The 23,792-nt window shown below is 41.7% G+C and overlaps 1 non-coding gene across 1 annotated transcript; it reads right to left on the minus strand.

The window, feature by feature from the left end:
• Nucleotides 1-302: 302 nt before the first annotated feature.
• On the minus strand, nt 303-23,792 carry LOC106573236 (uncharacterized). The gene is made up of 6 exons (XR_006759636.1): nt 23,623-23,792; nt 23,208-23,328; nt 22,931-23,093; nt 20,684-20,747; nt 15,389-15,482; nt 303-457 (listed from the first exon to the last, which is right to left on the minus strand). It is a non-coding gene; the product is annotated as an uncharacterized protein (transcript).

The raw sequence follows: 23,792 nt of genomic DNA on the forward strand, positions 1-23,792 counted from the left end.
AAGGAAGGCAGCTCTATTTGGAGAAAGGGTGGGAGGACAAAATGATGGAATTACCTGCGAGATAGGAAATCAATGAGGCAAAAGAAACAAGCCCAGAATAAAACAAAAACCCAGGAGAAGAAGAGAGGAGCTGTAACATGAAAGGGAAGACAGACACTGCTAGGTTCACCTACAGTAATCCAGTCACACTCGTCACGTTCACTCCATAATAGAACAGTAATCAATCTAAGGCCAAACCCATTGTAACGTGATGCAGCTGAATCTCTCTCTCCTAGTCCATTCACTCCCTCTCTCACCTGTATCAGGTGGTCCTTGGCCGACCGCAGCCTCGCCCGCAAGGCCCCCCTGGATGTAGAGCCTGACCCCGTCTGGGCTGACCTTCTCCCCCCCTGGACACCCACAGTGGCCCCCGGCAGCAGGGTGAGGGAAATCTGCAGACAGCCATCCAACAGGGAAACTGCACCATCAGGAGAAACACACACACAGGCAGATGAGTCCACTCTGCCCTGGTCTGATCCACACATCTCCTCTGGTGCTGCTTAGGGAACAACCTACGGTCCATGTTTGCAGGCGTTTTAGATACCACTGATGCAGTGGGGCCTGCTGCACACAAAAAGATGAGCATGATAAGGAGAAAACGGAATAAAGTGGCCACCATCAGGGGTGTGTGTTACATATATATATATATATTTATATATATGAAGGCCCCCCCAACCGTAGGGCTTCACAAGCACACCTGAGTGGTCTCAAAGTGTGCCTAACTAGCTGCACACAGTGTCATGGTGTGCACTGATTGCCTTATCTTCTCATTTATCACAGATGAATTGGAACCAGCCTTGCTGAAAGTTCCTTTCATTGTTGGGCTGGAAACTGTGTGAGTCTTGGTGTGCATCCGAACAAGGGGCCTCCTGCTCAGGAACTCTTAGTGGGGGAGGAAAGGTGAATGGAGAGGAAACAAGTGGGAGAGGGAGAGAGAGAGAGAGAGAGAGGGAGGAGGATGAGAGATAAAGAGAGCGAGAGCAATGATAGATAAAAAAAAAAAAATAGAGGTGAAAAATGGGATTATATAAGCCTCAGAGGTTATCAAGTGTGTTCCCTAAAGGTAACAAGAGCCATGATGCTTAACAACCAGCTCCACTCAAACCAACCGTGGACCAAGTGAGCATGTTTCCGCTAAGTCAACCCCCTGCTTAGTTCCCAAACAACTGCTTTCATTGGCTAAAACGTGACGCGGGTTGCTCCCACAAGACGTGAGGTGGATGTTGATAGGTCTAAGAACTCATACAGAATATTTATGATGTTCCACTGTGCTCTAGTCTACACCCATCTCACTTCTTGGCAGGCTTGTGGTTGAAATAGAACTACTGCTGAAAATGTAAAATACACACTTTGCTGCACAGTTTACGGGTACAAGAGGAGGAGATACTTAATTGAAATATTTGAATAATCATAATATGTAATCATATAAGTACAAGTATATCCCAGGCTAGAAAAGCAAAATAATTATGCAAAAGGCCACATCTCTAAGATGTCTGGAGTCCCAAAAAATTCTACATCCCTCAGTCTAAAGCCACTAATTTGACAGCTGTCCTGTTTTGTTGACAGTTTCCGTGGTGGCCCTATTGTCCCCAGGTGTTTGTTTTACTGCTTGTTTCTTAAACATTGATGCCTCTCTCAATCTGGATCTCTGTGGTGACGAGTGGAGTGACAAGTGCACGATGGACGTACTTAAAGCAATCTCTCACAGAGGCTTTGCTTTTCAGTGATCCCATTAAATTGACAGCGTTCACTCGAGGGGGCCAGCAGAACTACAGTACAGTCTGCCACAGCAAGCTAGCGATTTGCACATTACAACCTAATGGGACATACCGTAGCTTAATCCGCATGGTATTATTATAAAAGCAGAGGAGCAACTAATGGTAGAGAATCAATGGATGTGGGTTTTTTTAGTGTACCTGGGAGAATGTTTTATTATTGGATGAGGAGTGTTCTCTGCAACTAATTGATTAGTGGGAACTGGGAAGGCAACTGTGTAACCCTCTTCCAGTGCTATAGAATTCCTCATGAGTCATGCGTTCCTTTAAATTGAGTGAGAGAGTTGTGCATTAAATATGCCAGCTGATCTTCTGCTCGGGCGAGTGGACTGAAAACGATGGGAATTCTTAATGCATTGACGCCTCAGTTCACGCCTGGTGATTGATCACTTGCAACTATATCCACTTTCTTCCATTAAATCTGGTGTGTGTGTGTGTGTGTGTGTGTGTGTGTGTGTGTGTGTGTGTGTGTGTGTGTGTGTGATAATAGGTTCATCAGATTTCGGCTTAAATTGAGAGTGAAGGGGTTATCTGTGTGGGGGAACAAGAGGGGACATGTTGGGGCCCTGCCTCTAAGCAGCATGGGCGCAAAGGGAGACATTCAGAGCCACTCCACCAATCACACGCTCCCTGAACCCCAATGGGACCCAAATTACAAGGGATGTGTGGGGCTTTTCCGACATATTTATATCTTTTACTCCTTACAGACACACTCAAACGGGTTTGTATGGTGATGGGGTTTCCAAACAGGGACAGTTCTGTGGCGGTATAGGGGGCTGGAGAGTGGGGGTTAAGAGAGAAGTAAAATAACGGACATTTTTACTTTGGGAGACATGGCACTGTCTTATAAATTATTCATGCCAGTGTATATCAACGGGGGGGAAGATGAGCTGTGACTTGTTGCATTGTCTTTGATTCTATAGGAAGGCGAGATTGACTATCTGTTTTATTTTCTCACGAAGGTAATTACAAGAGAGTGGGAACGAATGAAGAGTTTATTTCGAAAACAATAATCCACCAATTCTTTTACTGAAATTAATGCTTATGGGTACCTTTATGTGTGTGTAAAATATTACTGTCCTCAGATTTTTTATTCATAGGAATAAGATGTGTATTGCAATTGAGTTTGTTGCAAAACGCTATATATCCATTGTTTAGCTGGAATGGAATCTTCGTACCCTGCATATTTAACGTATAAACAAAAATGCTAATTTACCAATATTTCTGTAAATGTATATTTAGCATTCCAAAACACTATACATCATTTTCAGAAATCTTAGTAATTTAGATTTTTTTCGTTTAAAAAAACTTATCAAAGCGATTGATGTGTTTTTTTCCCTATTTAATCATGTATTTTATATATTTAATATATAAAGGACACACCAATATACAGTAAAGTGGCTTAATAGGGCGTTGGGCCGACCTGAGCCGCCAGCACATATTCAATATGCCCTGGTATTGATTCTATAAGTGTCTGGAATGCTATTGGAGGGATGGAACACTATTCTTCAATGAGAAATTCCATAATTTGGTGTTTTGTTGATGGTAGTGGAAAACGCTGTCTCAGGTGCCGCTCCAGAATATCCAATTTTATACATGACCCTAAGCATGATGGGATGCTAATTGCTCAAAGTGATGCTCCAGAACTTTTGTATAATTTTAACCAGTAGTTTTGAAAGTGGTGCTCATGAGCCAAAACGGGTCCCCATTTTTTGTGTAATACGTCATCCAATTGTGTACTACGTCATCCATTTCATATGATAGGTTACTTCCTGCTAATTCTATACTTTTTTGGTAATTCATATGATATGTTACGAATCCAATTCGTACAATATGTTATGAATTTGTTGTGCTTGAGATCCCCGACTGCATCTTTAATTAACTCAGGAACTACACCTGTGTGGAAGCACCTGCTTTCAATTTACATTGTATCCCTCATTTATCCTTACAACTCTGTTTCTATCCTGGGATGATGTTACATCCTTACATCTACAGAAGAAACATAGGCACTGCCACTTCTCATTTAAAACATCAAGGGGACGCAGCATGTGTGTGGAGTGATAAAAGAGATTGAGAACAAGACCAAGAAGTGTGAAGACCAGAGCAGGTGACGAAGTACAATTCACAGTGCCAAATAGCACTCGAAGGAATTAAAATCAGAGGTTTGTGAGTGTGTGTGTGTGTGTGTGTGTGGGGGGCCTGGGGCTACTCCAGTCAATAATCACATTCACACTCTGCTCCAGGGCAACTAAGCGTGGCAGGCAGGGCAGTGAGAGACGGTTCATCTCCCACATGTAGCTCCACGCTGTGGAGGCGCTATGCTGAAGTGTCAGAGAGAAAAAAGAAGAACCCTGGCACAATACCTGTTCCTACTGAGGGCCTCTCCTGACATGCAAGGCACAGCGCTTGTGGCCATCGCAGCAGTAGGCAACAAAGATGGCCACTGGCCACAGTATCCACAGCAACCACTTTCATTCGATTTTTTTATATTTCAAGTATAACTAGACCAGCATTTCCCCAAACTCAGTCCTCGGGACCCCAAGGGGTGCATGTTTTTGTTTTTGCCATAGCACTACACAGCTGATTCAAATAAAAATTGAATCATCAAGCTTGATAATTTGAGGACCAAGTTTGGGAAACCCTGAGCTAGGCGGTCTGAACAGTGACATGTTCAACCTGAAAGCCGGAGGGAATCGAAAAATCGAATTTGTGGAATTGTTGGGGATAATATTGAATTGGGAATTTAATTCCTGGAATTTATCTAACATTGGAATTGAGAAGAATTCAATTATTGCTGAATTCAAAGACTGATCTAGAATTTGAATTGAATTCAATGGCATTTACAGGGAGAGAATTTGTTTTAAATCTTTAGGGGTTACCAGCGAAGGTGTAAAACCTATTGTTATTCTCTGATTTATTTTCCTTCACGTGGTCAAATAACTCGAGTGTAGATTGGTAATTTTTTTTCAAATTTGGCATGAGGCCATGAGTAAATTCGTCAAAATGAATGGCACCTTTGATTTGATTTATTAGGATCCCCATTAGCAGACGCCAGTCAGCTAGTCTTACTGGGATCCAACACATAAGGAAAAAGACATTACAGACAAAAGACTTAAAAATGTACATACATTTAAAAACATTAACACGTCTTGTGTGTGTGTGTGTGCATCTATCAGTTACCCATACACATCAGTACATACACACAACAAATAGGTCACATGGGGGAGAGGCGTTGTGCTGTGAGGTTTTGAATTATTTGTTTTTTGAAACCAGGTTTGTTGTTCACTTGGGCTATATAAGATGTAAGGGAGTTCCATGCACCCATGGCCAATGTTCCCTCAAATTTCTTTCAGCACTGAGTAAATTTCAGGTCTGGTTAGCACAAACTTGAACATTGTGAAAATTCTGTGCAGCTTCCAGTGCGGTTTTACTGTGAACACTGAGGCTGTACCTGCTTAAAGTTACAGTTTTAATAGTGGCCAAGTAGGCTACTGTGGCTATTTGATCATAATGTAGGCCTACCAGAGTGGCCTACCATCAAAAACAACGGCGAAAAGGCATCCCTTTACATTTTAACATGGAAATAGCTGTTCTATCATTCAGCCTACAGTAGCAGCCAATGTGTGGTGTTCAATGTAGTGTAGGCCTACATTCCATGAGACTTTTGAAAAAAAATGCAGGGCTTGACATTAACCTGTTTTCCACTTGTCCTTCAGACAAGGAGGTGACAGAAAATGTTGTTGTGTTGTTTGATGCAAGAAACCACTTTACAAAATAAAATGCATTATTATTCCCATACTATTATAACAGAGAATCAGACAAATTATGCTACCCTCTGCCTACTGGCTACTTAGCCTATTCAAGCGTGTCTCAAAATACAACACTGCCCCTTTAAGACAAAAAAAGCTCTATACCTGACTTGCTTTCCAAAGATCTAGAAATGTACCCGTTTTGTGCTCTTGTAGGAAGCAATCACTCCCCTTTTGCTGACTACAAATTATCTATAACTGGGCTAATAACTCGCAAACTAACTAGCAAAGGATATTAAAAATATGTGCACACGTGGCTACATGCCGCTCTCGCTTTGTTCTTAAAACAAGCAGATCTACTCACAACCGCTCATGCTGTAAACACAGTCCAGTTCAAAGTAAATGGCACAGATCCATATATGGCAATGGTCTATTTGCATATATGCCTAGTGCAGCTCTGATTGTTTATGCCGCACCGGTCTGTGTAGAGTATGGGCTGAGTCATATGTGTCAATGCAATAGAATCCTACTCCGATGCGTTCTGCCTACAACAAAATCTCTTGCAGTTCGCTTTGTTTCGGTATATTGCATTGAAAGTGGCTAATATTGAGTTGATTCAATCACAATAGCCACAGAAAAGGGAAACGTGTTAACAGGGAAAACTCTAGAACAGTGGTTCTTAACCTGGGTTCGATCGAACCCCAGGGGTTCGGTGAGTCATTCTCAGGGGTTCGGCGGAGGTCAAGACACACACCCGACTCATATGATTCGTGATGACACGCCCCGCTTGGCCCATCTGTGCTGCAGGGAATTTGGCGCGCTCAGTAGTCGAATTGTGACTGTCGTGATGGTACGTTGTGTGATTTCTTTCTTAATATTTTAATCCCTTCATACTAACTATGTCGAGCAAAAAAAGAAAGTGGTCGGACGAATATGTACAATATGGATTCACATTTTGTAAGCCTCTTACGACAACAACTAAGGCAGCCGATGTGAAGAAACTTGTGGATGACTTCTTCAAAGACAACAATCTTTCGTGGGATATGGTTTCTGCAGTTTGTTCGGACGGAGCTCCAGTCATGCTGGGAAGAAAGTCTGGTTTTGGTGCGCTAGTGAAAGCCAATGCACCACACATCATTGTTACGCATTGTATACAGCAACTCTTCAGAACAACAACGCTCTCAACGTTTTGGTGTCAACAAATGGTAACGTACCCTGTTATTGCTAAGAAAGCTCTGGAGATTTTCATACCGTTTGTTACAACATATCTTTGCGAGCAATCCTTTTCGAGGATGCTGGACATAAAAACGAAGAAAAGGAACAGACTTTGATGCGAAAATGACATGAGAGTGGCACTTGCCAAGGTGAAGCCGCGCATTTCTGAACTGGTCTCTGAAAGGCAACAGCAGAAGTCACACTGATTTGCAGTAAATATTCATTATTATGTTTTTGTTTTTGTGTGAAAATCATGTTTTAATGGTTTTGTTCTTTGAACACTGATGTTGATGCACGGTTCATTTTGTGCACCAGTAAAATATATACCTATGTTTTGAATTTTATTTTTCCAATTAAGAAGGGTTCGGTGAATGCGCATATGAAACTGGTGGGGGTCAGTACCTCCAACAAGGTTAAGAACCACTGCTCTAGAACATTGGTCATCAACCTTTCGGAGTCAAGATCACTTTCTGAGTCAAAAAGCAAGCTGAGATCTACCGCTCAGATTTAAAAAATGTAATCCTATGCAACATTAACCAATTAAAAACAGTACTGTAGCAATGCGGTTTGTGCAGTATGCTATAGGCCCGATACATTAACACAGCATATTGGCTTTGCTTGAATTGCCCTGCCAATGCATTGTTGTTTGGGCAATTTAGGTAGGCTATACGATCACACCGGTTATAGATCTGTTGTTGTATGACTTGTGAGGCACGGCTGAGTGAGCATACATTTAAATAATGTGCTTTTTATTTTTTATTTACTGGGCTGATGGTGCCTGCATCTGATGGTCAGTCTCAGCGGAGGGAGAGAGCAGCAGACTGGGGGGTCCGTCTCTCAACATCCCTCTGCTCTATTACTGCAGTAAAAAAAACTGTGTTATTTTGGATGCATTATTTGCAGCATACTGCAGTTATACTGCACTCTGACTGCAATCTTTTTTTCGTAAGGGTTATAAAAGTGTTGAATACAAAGTGTTGACAGTGCTGAGTAAAAACTTAAACATGAACTTACTCATAAAAACAGCAGCTCTTTGCTGTATTCGTTGACAGTCTCTCTCTAGTCATGGTTTTAAATGTTTTGAAATCTCACAGTATCAACTTTACTGTAGCTTTCTTTTATACCTGCCACGTCACTGCAGACACGGTAATATGAGCCATCTGATTGGCCAGCGGTAGGCCAATAGTGCACTTGATTTGCCCGCCGGGAAGGCAGAGTTTGTATCTTCAGACACATTAAATGTTCAAAATGGCAACAATTAGCCTACCCGGTGCACAGGGCAGCTGAATCGGGTGCACCTACCGCCAACAGCCTGAGACGTATAAGAAAAATAGGAACAAGGCTTTATCGTTGTTTTTTTTACAGATATGTTTGGTGATCTGCTAGGAATGCGATCGACTGGTTGGTGAACACTGCTCTAGAAAGTTGAGTGAAGTTCAATCTTGTGCTTCTTTCTGTGGGCTGATATTTCTTCTGTGCAGCAGTCCCGGGGGAGCGGCGTGGCAGTATCGGGGCTACATCGCGCGTACATTTCTCATGGCTCTGTATAATACTGTACGTTTCCTTGACTTTGTTCTGGACCTGGGGACTGTGAAAAGAACCCTGGTGGCATGTCTAGTGGATGAAGTTTGTGTGTCAGTGCTGTGTGTAAATTGACTATGCAAACAATTAGGAATTTCCAACACATTAAAGTTTCTTATTAAAACAAGAATTGACGCAGTCAGTCTTTCATTAACTCTTAGCCAAGAGAGACTGGCATGCATTGTATCAATATTAGCCCTCTGACTACAATGAAGAGCAAGACGTGCCGACTCTGTTCTGGTCCAGCTGCAGCTTAACTAGGTCTTTCTTTGCAGCACTTGACCATATGACTGGACAATAATCAAGATAAGGTGCCAAAAAAACAGAGCATCTCTTTATTACGGACAGACCTCTCCCCATCTTTACAACCATTGAATCTATATGTTTTGACCATGACAGTTTACATTCTAAGGTAACACCAAGTAATTCAGTCTCCTCAACTTGTTCAACAGCCACACCATTCATTACCAGATTAAGCTGAGGTCTAGAATTTAGGGAATTATTTGTACCAAATACAATGCTCAGGACCAGTTTATTACTGGCCACCCATTCCAAAACCGACTGCAAGTCTTTGTTAAGGTTTTCAGTGACTTCATTAGCTGTGGTTATTGATGCGTATATGGTTGAACCATCAGCATACATGGACATGCTTTGTTTAATGCCAGTGGCAGGTCATTGGTAAAAATAGAAAAGAGTAGAGGGCCTAGAGAGCTGCCCTGCGTTACACCACACTTTGACATTAGAGAAGCGTCCATGAATGAAAACCCTCTGAGTTCTATTAGATAGATAGCTATGAATCCATGATATGGCAAAGGTTGAAAAGCCACAACACATATGTTTTCTCAACAATAGGTAATGGTCAATAATATCAAAGACCGCACTGAAATCTAACAGTACAGCTCCCACAATCTTATTCTTATAAATGTCATTCAACCAATCATCAGTCATTTGTGTCAGTGCAGTACCTGTTGAGTGCCCTTCTCTATAAGCATGCTGAAAGTCTGTTGTTAATTTGTTTACAGAGAAATAGCATTGTATTTGGTCAAACACAATTTTTTCCAACAGTTTACTAAGAGCTGGTAGCAAGTTGATAGGGCTGCTGTTAGAGCCAGTAAAGGCTGCTTTACCACTCTTGGAAGTGGAATGACTTTGGCTTCCCTCCAGAATAAAGACATTCCTCCAGGCTCAGATTAAAGATATGACAGATAGGAGTGGCAATAGAGTCAGCTAACATCCTCAGTAGCTTTCCATCTAAGTTGTCAATGCCAGGAGGTTTGTCATTATTTTTTTAAATTATTTTTTTATTTCACCTTTATTTAACCAGGTAGGCAAGTTGAGAACAAGTTCTCATTTACAATGGTGACCTGGCCAAGATAAAGCAAAGCAGTTCAACACATACAACAACACAGAGTTACACATGGAGTAAAATAAACTTACAGTCAATAATACAGTAGAAAAATAAGTCTATATACAATATGAGCAAATGAGGTGAGATAACCTCTCTGGGCTAGGTGGGACGAAATCGTCCCACCTACGCAACAGCCAGTGTAATCCCGTGGCGCGATATTCAAATACCTTAGAAATGCTATTACTTCAATTTCTCAAACATATGACTATTTTACACCATTTTAAAGACAAGACTCTCGTTAATCTAACCACAATGTCCGATTTCAAAAAGGCTTTACAACGAAAGCAAAACATTAGATTATGTCAGCAGAGTACCCAGCCAGAAATAATCAGACACCCATTTTTCAAGCTAGCATATAATGTCACATAAACCCAAACCACAGCTAAATGCAGCACTAACCTTTGATGATCTTCATCAGATGACAATCCTAGGACATTATGTTATACAATACATGCATGTTTTGTTCAATCAAGTTCATATTTATATCAAAAAACAGCTTTTTACATTAGCATGTGACGTTCAGAACTAGCATACCCCCCGCAAACTTCCGGTGAATTTACTAAATTACTCACGATAAACGTTCACAAAAAACATAATTATTTTAAGAATTATCGATACAGAACTCCTTTATGCACTCGCTATGTCCGATTTTAAAATAGCTTTTCGGTGAAAGCACATTTTGCAATATTCTGAGTAGATAGCCCGGCATCACAGGGCTAGCTATTTAGACACCCACCAAGTTTAGCCCTCACCAAAGTCAGATTTACTATGAGAAAAATGTTATTACCTTTGCTGTTCTTCGTCAGAATGCACTCCCAGGACTTCTACTTCAATAACAAATGTTGGTTTGGTTCAAAATAATCCATAGTTATATCCAAATAGCGGCGTTTTGTTCGTGCGTTCAAGACACTATCCGAAAGGGTAAAGAAGGGTGACGCGCCTGACGCGTTTCGTGACAAAAAAAATCTAAATATTCCATTACCGTACTTCGAAGCATGTCAACCGCTGTTGAAAATCTATTTTTATGCCATTTTTCTCGTAAAAAAGCGATAATATTCCGACCGGGAAACCGTGTTTTAGTACAAAGAGAGAGAAAATAAAAACATGGGGTCGCCTCGTGCACACGCCTCAGTCTTATTGTCCTCTGATAGACCACTTACCAAAGGCGCTACTATTTTTCAGCCAGGGGCTGCCTCGACATCATTCAGCTTTTTCCCGGGTTCTGAGAGCCTATGGGAGCCGTAGGAAGTGTCACGTTACAGCAAAGATCCTAAGTTTTCAATAAAAAGAGTCAAGAAGCCCAAGGAATGGTCAGAGAGGGCACTTCATGTACAGAATCTTCTCAGGTTTTTGCCTGCCATATGAGTTCTGTTATACTCACAGACACCATTCAAACGGTTTTAGAAACTTTAGGGTGTTTTCTATCCAAAGCCAATAATTATATGCATATTCTAGTTTCTGGGCAGTAGTAATAACCAGATTAAATCGGGTACGTTTTTTATCCGGCCGTGCAAATACTGCCCCCTACCCTCAACAGTATAAGGGAGGTAAAGGCAAAAAAGGCCATGGTGGCAAAGTAAATACAATATAGCAAGTAAAACACTGGAATGGTAGATTTGTAGTGGAAGAAAGTACAAAGTAGAAATAGAAATAATGGGGTGCAAAGGAGCAAAATAAATAAATAAATACAGTAGGGGAAGAGGTAGTTGTTTGGGCTAAATTATAGATGGGCTATGTACAGGTGCAGTGATCTGTGAGCTGCTCTGACAGGTGGTGCTTAAAGCTAGTGAGGGAGATAAGTGTTTTGAGTTTCAGAGATTTTTGTAGTCGTTCCTGTCATTGGTAGCAGAGAACTGGAAGGAGAGACGGCCAAATGAGGAATTGGCTTTGGGGGTGACCAGAGAGATATACCTGCTGGAACGCGTGCTACAGGTGGGTGCTGCTATGGTGACCAGTGAGCGGAGATAAGGGGGGACTTTACCTAGCAGGGTCTTGTAGATGACCTGGAGCCAGTGGGTTTGGCGACGAGTATGAAGCGAGGGCCAGCCAACAAGAGCGTACAGGTCACAGTGGTGGGTAGTATATAGGGCTTTGGTGACAAAACGGATGGCACTGTGATAGACTGCATCCAGTTTATTGAGTAGGGTATTGGAGTATTGATTGGTATTATTGATCGATAACAATAATTCTTCCACCTCTCCCACACTAACTGTACAAAATTCAAACTTGTAATGCTTTTCTTTCATTATTTGTTTTTTTATGCATGAGTATGATGGCTCACTGCACAGATTGGCCTATACAGGGCGCTGTTATAAGCATACTCACTTAAACCCTCATATCCGTCGCCCTGTTTGACCTGAGAGACTTTGTATTTAGGTGTCTTTCCTCATGCTCAACAAATTTGCCTCAAGGACCCATAAGTTCCATCAGGATAGATTTTCCACCATCTTGGAAATTTTGGAAAACCTTTGAAAAACATATTCTCATGAACCTCATGAAGTCCAAATAATGAAAGCCCCATGATACATCTCTTAACTTAGTTTGAGAAAAGCTAAGGGAGGGGTTAAGAGATGCTATTGATAAATCAGGAAATCGGATTGTATGTGTCCATTTGAATCCTTTGTAAATCCACTCCACAATGGCCTATCAACTTGAAACTTTTTAGGGTCATCAAAGACATTACCATGATGAACCACGCTTAGTTTGGCATTGATAGGGAAACTACAGTATAACAATTCACTTTTTTAACTATGTAACACTAATGCTTAAAATAATCATAAAAAATCTTCTTCTCATGGACAAAAAGTCAGATTCACTCCAAATGTGGTGTTTGGAATCATCACAATAGTCCCTAAATAGTTAGAGAAAATAATGTTGATGGATTCAAAGAGGGCCACTCTATACCAGTAGATGCATATTAGCACATACACTAATATGTGACCTGTTTTAAGAAGCTAGGCATATGTCACACGCCACTACTTCACAAGAAAGGTATTTGAATGTATTTATTTATGAACTTTTTTTTAATCGAAATGCGTTTTTTTGCCAGAAATGTCTTCTGGAACGTGAACTTTGATGTGCCTTAATAACAAACTTGTATGCCATCTGTAAATACGAATACAATTGTTAAATTACAAGCCTAGTTGGTTTAGCCACGGAAAAAGAGAGGAACCTTCCCACTAGTCATGATTGGCTGAGATAATGGATGGGCTGGACATGCCGAGAGATGAGTTCTACCATGTAGCAAGCTTCTGTCTATAACATGAGCTGCTCAGTATGTGCAGATAATCCTTGATACTGAAGTTTTTTTTTTAAGATCTAAGGTTAGCATGGAGAACTGCAAAAATGTTGTTGCTGCTCTCAACAACATTGCTGCCCAGAATTTAGCAGGAGCTATCAATGAAGATCAGTAGGAAAAGGTTGTGATGGACTACTTTCTGCACATGGTCAGTGTGAACCGGAGTGACTTGGCAGGACAACGGGCCAAACAAGCTGTAGCTAGCTACCAACCAAACGTAAAAGACACACTGGCGTGAAGCATTCATCCATGTATACGGGTAAGAGTCTACCTACATTTAAGCTATAAAGCCAGAGGGTGTGTGGTATACGGCCAATATACCACGGCTAAGGGCTGTTCTTATGCACAAAGCAACAGGGAGTGCCTGGACACATCCCTTAGCTGTGGTGTATTGGAAATATACCACAAACCCCCAAGGTGCCTTATTGCTATTCTAAATTGGTTACCAATGTAATTAGAGCAGTAAAAACAAATGTTTTGTCATACCCATGGTATAAGGTCTGATATACCACGGCTGTCAGCCAATCAGCATTCAGGGCTCAAACCACCCAGCTTATAATTTGAGATATTTTACATTTCTAATTTGGTCAGAAAGTTGTTTTCTTGCAAGTTAAAGCATACTGTTAGCTAGCTAGTGAATGTTAGCTTGATGGCGCGCTAGCTAAAGTTACGTGTATGATCTGTGTAGTAATATTATTTGTATCTCAGAAACCCATTTGCATTGCTTTTAATAGTGTAATGTTAGCTAGCTAGCTAACATTGAATCTAGTCAGTTAGCTTTAGCTACCTGCAGATTCATATTCCAGCATTTCATGCATGGTGGCTAGCTATGACAATCTGTTTGTACTGTAGCTATGGGTTGGGATTATGGTTCATTGTTTAGCTAGCTAGCTAGCTGCATGTCTAAACAAAAGACTCCACTTCGCAAGAGAATGATTACACAACCCATCAAGTTAGCCAGTTGTGTCTGGGGGTGATTACAGCCATCTATTGTATTTCATGAACATGTGTACATGTCTAGACAATAGTTTCCCATCCACTTACCTAGATGTGGCTGGGGGTGGTTATAGCATTTCTTTCACATGACCTAACAATTTAGACAATTGTCTGGGTAAGCATCATATAATTATTATAAAATATGTATACAATATTTTTATCTGGACACTTTCAAAGTAATATTAGGATATAAGCCAATGACTACATAAAGTGTATTTTTACCTGGAGTTTTCCCTTTATTATAGGCTACTACTTAAACCACTTTTCATCTTGAAATCTTTGGTTGTTTACCACACAACCTTACTCACTCTGTTAAGCAAATGGCCTCATATGTGAATCCTCAAAGAGATGGGTGGGGCTAAGGCTTAAGAGGGTGTGAACAATGCTGAATAGCTCAAGACAAAGAAGAGCTCTCCAGTACGTTTACCAAAACATTCAAAGGCCATTTTCTCAAAAGTGGGGTTACAAGTTTATCAACTGTCAAAGCACAATTACTTTCCCATTGTTCCTCAACTGTAGAGTATGATATACCATTTTCTAGCTCTGAGTCTCTACTTCTATCCAATGTAAAAAAATATATAATAATGTTGCTACATAAGATCGAATCGAGGCGGCAGATCACATATGCTAAAATATGATGAAAATACTTCAACAATCTTCTTCACATTAACCATAGGACCAAATGACAGCAACTTTGGAATTTACAGGGATAAAGAATTGAATTAGAATTGAGTTTGTGGAAACCCCAACACTGACCAACATGCCCCCATGTACCTAATAGCTGTGCTCCCTCCAATGTCCTTAGTTGAAAGAAGAACATTTGAAATGTTGACAGATAATATTTGTATTATTATTGACATTTTATTTGGCATATCCAAAACTTGATATCATAGTTAACTTCTGGTTGATCATGAATAAAAAAAAAAGGTTAAATCAAAAAATCAGAACCAGGCAGCATGTGGAAGCTGTCCACCTAGACTCCACTCCCCCCTCTGACAGTCATTTCAGTATCACAAGGCCCCATCCACTCTGACATTACACACCTCAGCCTCTCAAAGAGCTTATTGCCACCAACACGCGCAAACTCATCATTTTACCACATCAAACAATAGACGCTAAGACATCTCCAAAATGATGTGTGCTGTGTGTCTCTGTTGGGCATATTTGCTGTGTAAGGAGACAAAACCGCTGATGTATTATTTAGCATACAGTATGCCAAATCAACAGTAATTGTTATAATATGGTCACTAACTTATTACAAGCAAATGTCCAGTAAATGTAATATCGACAGTGGGGACTACATGGTAGAACATGATGTATACTGTACCTTGACTGATGTCCTCCACGTGTCTCCCATCCCAGTCGTAGACCAGCTTAGCCACAGAGGTGAGATGCAACTTGCTGGTGCACAGATCCAGCAACTGTAGATTAGAGAGAATAGCAGCATATCATAAAGCATGCACTGTACTTTAGCAGAAAAATTAAAAGAGCCAGTGTTTCACTATACTGTCCGTCCTGCAGCCCAGGCTACGATACACAGTTACCTGCTAGCTAGGATATAGGATAAAATGTTACTGTGTAGCATGGGACTGTGGGACACCATGCAATTAAGAGTTGATGCTGTGTTTCTCTCTCCCTCTGTGTGTGTGTGTGTGTGTGTGTGTGTGTGTGTGTGTGTGTGTGTGTGTGTGTGTGTGTGTGTGTGTGTGTGTTAGTCAGTTTTCAGGGCCCTTTGGTGTCAGTGGATGAGGCCCTGTCCTCTGTGAAATATTAATTCATCCTCCGGGATCCCACAAAAGGTTGCAAATTATGCCTTGAAATTCATAGGTCTGGAAAAATTGCATTACATATCATGGGGCCACGGCGCTAGCTACAGCAGTAGCAACCTTGTGCGGTGGATACCACAGTAAGAATAAAACAGTGTGGTCGAGCAGAAGGAATGCGAGGCATCAGGGAGATTTTCTGCTCCATTTTAACGCATGCTGAGGAGAATCCTCACCAAACTCTCAGAGGACGCCAGACAGAATGGACGTGAAAATTGATTGGCAATGGTTGCAGAGGCAGTGTGAAGAAGTCAAACACCACATTCTCCCAAAGAGCTGTTTGAATTCCTGAAATCCACACTTCAATATCCCACTATTGTGGTCCTGTCTACACTTAGAAAAAAAGGTGCTATCTAGAACCTAAAAGGGTTCTTTCCACAGAGGGTTCTACATGGAACCCAAAATGGTTCTACCTGTAACCAAAAAGGGTTTACCTGGAACCAAATAGGGTTCTCCTATAGGGACAGCTGAAGAACCCTTTTGGAACCATTTTTTCTAATAGTGTAGGAAATGTTTTTAACACACACACACACACACACACACACACACACACACACACACACACACACACACACACACACAAGACTTTGTTCCAGTTGGATCCCCTCAGTCGGTTTATGGACCCGATTAGGCTCAGATTAGGTTAGTCCACTGGAGGAAGAAGAAAAGGACAAGAATCCTATCACTCTGTAAATTCACCCACTCAAACCTACAGTAGGATCAGATTACCCAAAAAAGAGGGGTTCCACTTCACAGATCAAAGCCCTTCATTACATTTAACTCGTTTTATCTGGGGCAGCTCCGTGGGCCAGGGGATTTCCTTCATTGCACAGAAAAATGAATTGTGTTTCCCCCCCACGTATGATGTAAATGATAACATGAGAAAATATGTACACTTCAGTGTGCCAAATACCACTACAACAGGAATACACTCACATCAAAAACATAATTATTCTATTGGCACCTTCTTAATTCAACAAAACATATTTGAACGAGACAAATGACTCCCAACATGCAATGAGCCCCAACCAGAGCTAGAGTAAACACAACCCGAGTGATACTCCTCTAGTCCTCATGCTGAGTGAATGTGACTACCTATTCTAAGTGGTCAGTGACAGAGAACACCTCGCACCCCTTGCTGCCCGTCTCGTTCTGAAAGACCCAGGAGCCTCAGGGTGGCCGTGGCCTGGTACAGGCTCTTCATCCGCCGGGAGAGGCTGGTCTTGGCGCCACCCCGCCCCTGGTCCATAGGAAGCTCCACCCCCTCCAGCGTCCAGCTTGACTGCTCACACAGTGACAGATAGGCTGGGGAAGAGGACGGGTGAACACACACACACACACACACACACACACACACACACGGTTTGGCTAGAAAATCAGTAACAGCCCCCTCTCTAGCTTTGTGATCACTCCATCTTAACGTACACAGGCCATACTACACCCGGTGGTGCGTATCGTAGCAGCAGTACTGTCGTCTCCCACTAAGTTTAACATAAGCTGCTGCAGCAGGCTGGCCGCACTGATAGGGACCATAAATCACTAACCCTGAAGGGAACAGATGCCGCTGGTATCGGGGAGTATTACCACAATTTAGCCCTAATTAAAATTCACCTTAGCATGCCTCTGCCACTAATCAACTGATTATTTCCCTCTGATTCAATATTGTGTTTGTTGAAAGGGACTCCTCCCCCGTCAGGCCCCGGCTGCCCCCCCCCTAACCCTCCCTCCCATTGTGTGTGGAGTCATCCCACATGATTACCTGAACACGTCACCACTGCAAGAGGCCACACCGTCTTTATGGAAACATCTAGCCACTTACAATAAACTGTCACATCTTTGTACCCTCTTTCATATACATTGCATTGCATATACAGTACATCTCAGTCAGTGGCCTCTTTGTTAACATCCAATTTGATGTATTTTTGCATGTCATTCTCTTGTTTCGACTCTACCGCAGTTTGCTTACAGAAGAATCAGGTCCACCTGCTTCAATGTTGTGACAAGGGGCTGAATTCTTATCGGATTATAGATTGTACCTCTTGAGGAAAAGGTAACTGACACGCGTAGGTTTTTGTCTGGAACACTGAGAACCCTATACAAATAACTGCCAAAATAAAGGAAACACTACATAAAGTGTCTTCATAGGCCATTGGGTCACCACGAGCCAGAAAAGCTTCAAAGTGCCACGGCATAGATTCTACAAGTGTCTGGAACTCTATTGGAGGGATGCCACACCATTTTACCACGAGAAATTCAATCTTTTGGTGTTTTGTTTATGGTGGAAGAAAACACTGTCTCAGGCGCCAACCCGGAATCTCCCATAAGTGTTCAATTGGATTGAGATCTGGTAACTGAGACATGGCATATGGTTTACATTGTTTCCATGCTCATCAAACCATTCAGTGACCACTCGTGTCCTGTGGATGGGGGCATTGTCATCCTATGGGGACATAGCCATGGTAGCCAAAATAATGTCCAAAATAATGGCCTGTTTTTTATACATGACGCTAAGCATGATGGGATGATAATTGCTTAGGAATTGCTTAGGAACCTGCTTTCAATATACTTTGTGTCCCTCATTTACTCAAGTGTTTCCTTTATTTTGGCAGTTACCTGTAGATGTGTGTCTGAGTGAGAGATACAGTACACTGGGAAACTACCATGGGCATTGCCAATGTTTGTCTATGAGAGGGAGATTAAAACAAATACAGGCCATAAAAGGTTCATAGAAGAGTTATGGAAGCCCTGGGGTTTGACTTGTGAGAATGCTGCCTTTAATAACTTGGCATGGTCTCTATGCCTATGGGACTGACATAGCATTCAGGCCCTCATTATGAGCAGCCCATTAGCGGTGCCAATCAGCCTGTCAAGAGGGAGCACAGAGCCGTAGCATTAAAGGTAGGAACAGCACATTCTTTAAAAGCTTTCCCAGGTGAGCCTGCCTGCATGTCTAGCCCCAGACAAAACAGTTGTGAGCATTACCTCAGAACTAGTTTCTCTCACATACACACAAGCATGCATGCCAGAGTAGGCTGGTGAGGGGAGGACGGCTCTTAATAATGAATAGGATGGACTGAATGGAATGGTATCAAACACATGGTAGCCAGGTGTATGATGTGTTTGAGACCATTCAATTTATTGCGTTCCAGCCATTACTATGAGCCTGTCCTCGACATTTAAAGTGCCACCAGCCACCACTGATGCACGCATGCACGCACACACACAGGCATACACAAAATACACAAACAGATCCATGCGCATACAGGCACGCACACACGCACAGATACACACACACACACAGCCTAAATGACAAACAAATCACTATCAAAGGATAACATTTTGCCCAAATTCTACACGTATCATTACACCACCAGCCAATACTACATTGATGGAATAAAACAAACAATTAAGTTTCAAGTGAAGAAGTTTCTTTCTAATATAAGAAATAAGAAACAAATATACTGTATAACAAAAAAAAGCATGTTATTTGTTATTTTGTGATGAGAGAAAAGGTCATGACCCCCAGAGTGTAGGAAAATAAATGTGTGGCACCATATTGCAATTACGCTCCACGTGAGTGTCTGTCTCACCTCATCTCTTCTTACTCTACACACCGCTTGATAAAAAAGAAGTGGAAAACATTCTGGAGAACATTTGCTGCACGAGGCGGGAGTAAGCCATGCTTCATTTAGCAGCACCCCAGCTCTTCGTGAAGTACAGAAAATGACAGAGCAATTAAACGTCGCCTGTGTGTGACGCGGGGAGTTTTACAGCACTACCTGGCTCCCTGACTGCCGCTGTTCCGACGTCGAAATAAGTCAGCAATTAGAGCGATGTAAACACGTCGCTTTCGCCGACAAAACAGAGGACGGCTGCAGCTTGCCAGTCACACCTTTCCGTGTCAATCCCGGCCTGTCAAAATACATCAGCTCCGTGGGCAAAACAGTGGAAAACTCTTCCTGACAGCCAGGCCTGTTTCTTACAGTGCTACGCCTCACACCTGTGGCAGCCTCTTTCCTTTACTGTGGCCCTGCACTCAGCCCTGAGAGGGTCCAACTCACGTCACACATATACTTTTCATTTGGAGTGAATTAAAGTTAAAGCCTCAACTTTGACTCATTTCTTAAATGAAATTTGAGTTATTCATAATTGTATTTTTAACCTTTAATTAACTAGGCAAGTCAGACAACAATAACAATTGTGTTTTTTTGCAGGATCTTTCAAGAATGGCTGAATATTTTGCAGTAAGTTTGCAAACCAAAGACAAGCCGATTGATACAAATCATTGTGATATCATATAATTCTGCCAGGTAAGCCTACATAGAAATTACTGTTTCAGTGCTAACTGGCTATACAAAGTGGTAGACACAAGCAATGTTTCCATTAACTGGTCCAGTGATTTTTTTGTCGACATTTATAAAGTTTGCATAGGAAATAGACAATTCCCTGCTAGGGTGCGTCAAATTAAAATGTAGTGGTTGAAGTGTTTGCATTACCCATTTAGGCAAATTACGCATTAATAAATTGGCGACAGCCTGTATGTCCTTCCACATATCTGTTTATGTCTCAGGTAGGCCGCAAAAGCCAACATGGATAAAATGCAATAATTGACTAATATTTGCCATATTCTAATAATTCCCATCTGCCAACCTATCGCCACAGTACGTGCCATGGTGAAACTGTAAATAATTGGATGGTGAAACTTGCATCCAGCCAAACAGAAAAGCAATTAATACGAAGCAATTCAGCCATTCTTGAAAGATCCTGTCGATCTGAAATAATTAGATGGTGAAACTTACCAACCAACCAGAAAAGCAATGTGAATCAATTCAGGCAATCTTCAAAGTCAGGACAATCCTTGTCCTGCAAAGAAACTTTATTTTTATATGTGAAAAAATAGATTTGCAAGACAAAGGCATTTAGAAATAATTGTGGATTGGAACTTAAAATTACACAGTGACATCACGTGCCCCTCATTTCTCAGTTGGGTTTTTTAACTTACTGTTGAAAATAAGAATAGTAATATACACAATGTGAAAGTTTGAAATTTGGTTGTGCATCAGAATTTTTTATCTTGCTTTGCCAGTCACAATATTTAGATTGGTAAGTAAGTCTTGCCAGTAATCTAAACTTGTGGTAATGATGGCTGAATACCAACTGGGCACACGTGCCCAGGGGCCCTGACCTCCAGTGGGCCCCCACTGATCTTGTTAGTCACTCTTACTCAGATATCATGGCATAAGCCATAGCAAAATGGGTAGAATTGCAGGAAATGTGCTTTAAAATGGCAAAAAAGTCTCTCTGTCCCACTGTAAAATGAGTAAAAGTGCATGAAATCTGCTTTAATATTGCCATATGATAATACGTGTAGAACTGCAGATCTCTGCAAATCTCGCTTAGGGCCCCAAAAAGGCGAGAGCCATCCCTGTTCTTTACATGTAAGCTTTGGATTGAACCAATCAGCGCTTGTTTTTTTCTCTAGGGCAAGCCTATCAGGGCAAGCCTATCATTACAACAATTCTCATCTGGGTGATTTATATTCTGGTTGCACTGGGTGCTCCCAAAATAAAATGTCAGGTCACACAGAAAAATATCTAGTAGGTTATGCAAACTAAATGGTCGCACTTTAGAGCCCTGATGATAGGGTCTTACTGGAGGTATGTATACAGTAGGCCTAAAATGGCCACTTTCATCTTGATTTTCACAAAAAAGTGTTTGTGATACAAATGTAAAAAGCATGTCAAACACCCATCCTCCCAATGAAGTTAATTTGTGAAAATTGCCAGAACAATCTGAGACACCAAAAATATTTTCGGGCTTTCCTGGCTTGGAATCGCCCATGATTAACTTTGGTCCTCTTTTCTTTCCTGCTTTGAAGCTCTTTAATGTCACTGAATCAATATGGAAAATGAATCCAAGACCATGATCAAAATGTGTTAGGTAATTTCTCCAGATACAGTACAAGAAATCAAAAGTTAATTTAACTTATAAAGTGTCCAATATGCGTGACACCATCCACTGGGCACACACTGGTTGAATCAATGTTGTTTCCACGTCATTTCAATGAAATTACTTTGACCCAACGTGGAATAGACGTTGAATTGATGTCTGTGCCCAGCGGGCAGACCATAGGCCTCGTCTTGTCACCCCAGATAACTGTGGTTTATTGTCTGAATTATCCCCTACTCTGAGTTTGCTAGGACCCTCTTCTCCTCCCAGTTCCTATCTGAGGTGTGCTAATTCTGGGCTGTGCCCTCCACTTTGCCCGGCCTGGGCACACACACATACTCACACCTAGCGGCTTGGGTCTCTGCAGACAGGGCCCATCTGCCACCTGCTCCACTCCCTGTCCCAGTGACAACTGTCGAGGAGCGTGCAAGATTGATTATGAGTCAAAACCCATCGTGCTGCACCAGATTTCGCTGGGTTAAGCTTGCTGATCCAGCAAAGAGCCGGTGCAAAGCCTTGGTGCGTCCTGCCAACGGCGCCGGCATCATGGCGCTCAGAGAACAGCAGTGCGTGTCGCCATGAAACCCAGCCAAGGAAACACAGCTGCAGCACAGAAGTTCCGGGCTTCAACTTGGCGCTCAACAAAGGGTTCATAAATAAACTTAGCTGTCGGATGGCAGTTTTAGCATCTCCAGGGGCAGGATAAATGGCAGATGAACTTTTGAAACCCCTCTATAAAGAAAAACTAGAGGAACATCCCAATAGGGTTTCTAATCAGGTGTTCTCTGTAACTGAATGTATGGCATTTTCTTTGATTTAAAATGTCATTCATTGTTATTTAGAAATAAGCAAATACAAAAATAAAAAATGTATAACAATTTATACCTAATTTTGTCTCATGCATGTTATTTGAAGAAATACAAATACCATTTAGATTCAAATCCAATCTGATGCTAATAAGGCTATTGTGTTAACCTCAGCAGAGCTCTTTGCCCAAAATCTTGTCATCTCTTCAGCTCCCACATGGCTGAATAGTGATGAACCACTCTTCCCTATGGATGAAAGCAGTGCTGTGGATTTAGTTTGCAGCTCCATACCTCGGATTTCTCTCTGTGGTTCCAGGAAGGCCTCTCCCATTGAGACGAACACCTCTGAGTCAATAGCCAGGTCCTCAGCTAGAGAAACCCCTGTACCGTCGCACAGGAATATCCTTCTGGCTGCAGAGTTCAGCTTCAGTTTAGATGTGCACGCCTCCAAAAGCTGAAATATCAACAAGTATCATTAGGATTCAAGAGGGCTTTGAAGAAATTCAAAATGTCAAGGTCTTAGTCTTTTCAAGAAAACATCTGTGAATGAGGTAGAGAGGAACTTCACCGTGGTAATGTTAGAAGCTGTGACTTTAGCAGAGGTTTGTCTTGTCCCATTCTTGTAGGAAATCACTCTGATGGTTTGTGGCAGGCGCAGGAAGATGGGAGGCTTCACGGCAGATATGATTCTTAATAAAGACAGGAAATAATAGAGAGAAAGAAAACAACTTTGCTACACACACACCATGCCTACTGTACACGTCATGTCAAAAATGTAAAATGATCCTAACATTTATTTTAGTACATCATGTTAATATTTAGAGGGTTTGTTCTTTAGTATTGTAAAATCAAATCGAATTGCTGGAATTCATCTCCTCCTACACAGTATGTGATGGTCATACGTGCAGTAATACACTACACTACAGTAGATGGGACTTGGGGATGGTATAGATGAGGTGGAAAGACACTATAGTTCTGGGTACCTGAGTCCAGAGACAGGGGTATATTGGGTTCTTCTTCCATGGGGTGGGGGTCCTGAACATGACTGCTTCTTTACCATGTGTATGCCACTCTCTTTAAGGTCAAAGGTTGTCGGAGCATGGTGCTTTCTCCTCCTCCAAGAGCTCCTGTTGCCAGCGTATGGGGAGGAGGA

Source organism: Salmo salar, chromosome ssa16, assembly GCF_905237065.1.
Source record: "Salmo salar chromosome ssa16, Ssal_v3.1, whole genome shotgun sequence".
In the NCBI taxonomy this organism is placed as follows: Eukaryota; Metazoa; Chordata; class Actinopteri; order Salmoniformes; family Salmonidae; genus Salmo; species Salmo salar.